The 4,201-nt window shown below is 32.3% G+C and overlaps 1 protein-coding gene across 1 annotated transcript in view; it reads right to left on the reverse strand.

The window, feature by feature from the left end:
• Positions 1-1,863, reverse strand: part of LOC106108521 (serine--pyruvate aminotransferase, mitochondrial) — a 187,158-nt gene extending 185,295 nt beyond the window's left edge. Inside the window, exons 1-2 of the mRNA XM_013289700.1 lie at positions 1,839-1,863; positions 1,190-1,227 (exon numbers count right to left, since the gene is read on the reverse strand). The gene's annotated coding sequence lies outside the window, so the exon portion shown is untranslated. The remainder of the gene's footprint in view (positions 1-1,189; positions 1,228-1,838) is intronic.
• Between the last annotated feature and the right edge of the window lie 2,338 nt (positions 1,864-4,201).

Genomic DNA, 4,201 nt, shown 5'->3' on the forward strand with positions numbered 1-4,201 from the left:
CGACAAGATAAAATATTTAACTATACAAAAGGAAATCTTCACAAAGATTTAGTGACTTAAAAGTTTATTACTGAAGTTAAATCTTAATCTAGACTTTATTCGTATTTAAGCAAATTTAATATTTATTTTAAAGTCCCCTGATAGTTGTGATCCGCTATTTAATAGAATTTTCCTACAAAAAAATTTTCACTAAAGGAAATACAAAGAATTTTACAATATACATAATTTTATATTAGCTATTCAATTTCGGACACAATCCGCTTGCAAATTGAATACAAGGCATGTTCATAAAACTCACTTGTAAATTCTTTCCAATAAAAATAGATAACACTGTAGCGAAGTTATGTATAAAATTGTTGTTTATTAAGTACATTTATATTTTTTTTGTAAATTCATAAGATATTAATATATTTTATTACTTTTAGGAAACAGGTACTGTTTTCTATAATTGTAAAGACATTAAAAATGTTTAAATAAACACGTTTATTCGACCAGTAAAAGCAATTTCAAGCTTATCAGCCTTGTTAAATAATTCATTTCCCAAATCCCTTTGATTTTCTTTCTTGTTTAGGTCTTTTTTCCTGTTACATTTTTAAGAAAACACGATACCAATATGTACATTTTCCGCGGAAGAAATTAGTATCGGCAAGAGGTTGCGTCAAATTGGTGTAACAGTATATTTTCACTATTGAAACGTCTTTAAAAAAAGAAACATTTTGCTATTCCGTTTTTATAAAAGATGAAATAGAATCCCTTCGGAACAGTTGTCTGTATTCTGGTTCGTCTCTCGGTCTTAATGCAAAAAATTCTATTGATGTTAATTTCATAGAAAAAATAATCTTCGCTACTCCTTATTATATATTAAATCTAAATAAATGCTAATGGATACCGCTAGAGACGTGTATTAAATAATTACAACGTAATAAGATGCTTCTGCGTTTTCTCCTAATTACACATTTTCGTTGTTCCGCAAACACGACTTGATTAAATCAAGCAAATTATATACTTTGTTTGCTTCAAAAGACATACAAAAGTTAAAGTATCAAATTGGTTTGTATAACATTTTATTTTCTTTGAAGAGTAGATATTGAAGCAAATAATTTTTACAAAATATGCATTTTAGAACAAAAAAATGTGTGCACAAATATGGTGAAAGTACGCATAAAAATTTACTTCAAAGACGACTTACCTCACTGACAGGCTGTTGTCGTCTTTGACTTTGTATCACTGGAAACAAGAAAAAAAGAGATTTACACTAATTAAGTAGGTGTCTGAATAACTTAAACACATTATCACGGCAATCGAAATGCATTTCTTCCGTTTTTAAATCCTTATAACAAACTTGCCTGCAAATACGTCGGCGTAAAATATAAAAAAGGATGAAAGGTATATGTTCTATGTGTGTCAAATTACAATAAGATGTGATTTTGCCGAGTTATTGAGTAAATAATAGAATTAAACATATCCTACGGGAACCGCATATATTTGTACGAACTATAGGTAGATTGTGTGTTGTTTCTGTCTGTCTTAACTACCAAATTTCATAGACATAACAAAATGCAAAAGTTAAATTATCAGATTGTGAAACGTTGCAACTAGCTTACTTCATTTAGGGCCTGTCCCACCAATGACTGATAGAGGTTCAGATAGCTTAAAAATGACGTCACTGTCTGATAAAGTAACAAAATCCGATATTTACACGTTAGCTTTTTCTCTGACAAGTTTGTCGAAATGACTCTAAGAATAGATATTAAAGCAAAGAGCAATTACAAAATTTGGATTTTCAAACAAAATGTCTATTACATCATTAAGATACTTGTGGTTCAAAGACGACTTACCACACAGAAACTCAGGTGTTGTCTACAATGTTTTACTGGCAACAGGAAAAATTGTCTTAAACTTATTAAAAACAGGTCTCTGTATTAATTGAAACCATCAGCACGGCAGCCTTAATGCATTTATTCCGTACTTAAATCTTTATAAGAAACGAGTTGTTGCCCGCGACTTCGTCCGCGTGGTATTAGAAAACATACGAACTATATAAATTACAAAAAGCTACGTATCCCACGGAAACCGTAACTATTCCCGGGATAAAAAGTAGCCTATGTGTTCTTCCAGACTATGCTCTAAACCTGTGCCAAATTTCATGGAGATCCGTTCAGGCGTTTAGGCTACAAACGCTAACAAACATCCATCCATCCATCCATCTAAGCTTTCGCATTTATAATATTAGTAGGACTATATACATACCTACGTATTCACAAACATTTTTACATCAAACTACAATACGCTTACATACATTTTGTTGGTAACACGTCTTCTTGCGGGATTCACCTACTGTACATCTATCTTTTTCTAATTCACGAAGCCAAAGACATTTCGAGTAATGTATTTGCAGAACGCTTAATTATCCTCCACAGAGATCAGATAAGTCATCCTTAACAGTCCCAACTAACCTGTTTATATACATTATGTAAAGGAAAATATAATTCTATTTTCTAATATGACCGTTTTCTGCGCCATTATGTTAGCTTAGCTAGGACATTCGAACGATAATAAGCCTACAGTGACGCACTTGTAATTTATAGAGTACTAAGTACGACAATTCGAGGTATACTCGTAAAAGTATACCTTTTATAACATTTTTATGTTATCAAGGAGCTCTAATTCTATTTGTGAAGATTTCCTAACGAAACGTGGAAAATAGATAAACAAAACAAATGTTTTTTGCCGTGACGCTTATGAAACTGAAAAAAACAAAAGGGATAGCCATGTATTCTTCCAGACTATCTTCTACATCTATGCCAAATTTCATCGAAATCCGTTCAGCCGATTAGGCTACAAACTCTAAAAAACATCCATCCATCCATACAAACTTTTACATTTATACAAGAAGTAAGATTTTAGTCTCTGTTGTCAAAAGAATGTATATGATGACAGTATTAATAACGGCAGTGGTGTACTACGCTTACTTAAAATACATGTTACAAAGTTACAAAGCATCTACAATGTTTAAAATCGGCAGTTTTCACTGCCAAGTCCTACCGAACCATACATTTTCTTAGTTTTTCAATAATAATACTTTAATCAAGAGTTACTTTGATAAAAGTATTAAAAATAACACAACATAAAACGTATGCATTTTAGAAATAAAAATTAATACTGTCAGAATAATCCGTCAGAGTTAATCTGACCAATAAGTTTAGCGGTAATCCTGTCGCGCGCCGCACGAGCCTTCCCATCTAGCGTGACAAATGCCTTTCGCTGAAGATTTATCAAATACACTCCGTATAATCTCATTCGTCCATAAAATGTTTTCAAAACTTACGTTCATTTTACCTGCTTAATTTTTTTTCGCAACTTTTTATCTAATTGAATATAACCACATTGTTTATGTTCATCAATTTTAAGTATTTCTAGAAGAACCTTTGAAATTACTTTAAAAGAAAATGTTTCCTCTTGATAATAAGTTAATTGTAAGTTTCGTGTAATATTAATAAGATTATAACAACATACTTTCCCATCTTCAGCAAATATTATGTTAAGATAATTTCGCCTTCTCACTGTGTTTAATTACTCCACGCTTTTGTGGTTCGTACTTCAAAACTTAGAAACAACTTTCCTAACTCAATTTCAACAAATTTGCTTTTCTAACCTAATGGGTTCGTTTGCTTTAAGTTTACCACACGTGTAAGTCACGTGGAATGTAACTTCATTCCCTCACGTTTCAACACACCAGGGACCAGTCATTAACATTAGTACAGTTTTAATAATAAACGAATGAAATAGTAAAAAATGTAAAAAAAGGTAACTTGCGTCCTTCGATTTGTAAGAAAACTTTTTTCAGTATACAAGTGAACTCATTAGTGACGTCATTCAGATCCTTAGATTATTGTTTTGTGTACATAGGAGAGTTGGTCGATTGATCAGCAAGTCGTTATTTCATCTAGCATTACCAGGGTCGCATAGGATTATAGTGATGTGCTCAATACGCCATAATATCATCATTGTTGGTCGTTGATCGCAGCGGGCATTGATCCTAATCCCGTAAGCGATTGTGTGGATTACCCGCTCACGGGCTACCGCCGACCTGACGAGACTTATGGCTCGATGCGAACTCCGATGGATAACTGACTCCTATATGTGCCACTGTTATATTGGATCAGATCCAAACAATTAAAGAGATTCTAACGTACATTTT

The sequence above is a fragment of the Papilio polytes genome, unplaced genomic scaffold (assembly GCF_000836215.1).
Source record: "Papilio polytes unplaced genomic scaffold, Ppol_1.0 DF821511.1, whole genome shotgun sequence".
Lineage (NCBI taxonomy): Eukaryota > Metazoa > Arthropoda > Insecta > Lepidoptera > Papilionidae > Papilio > Papilio polytes.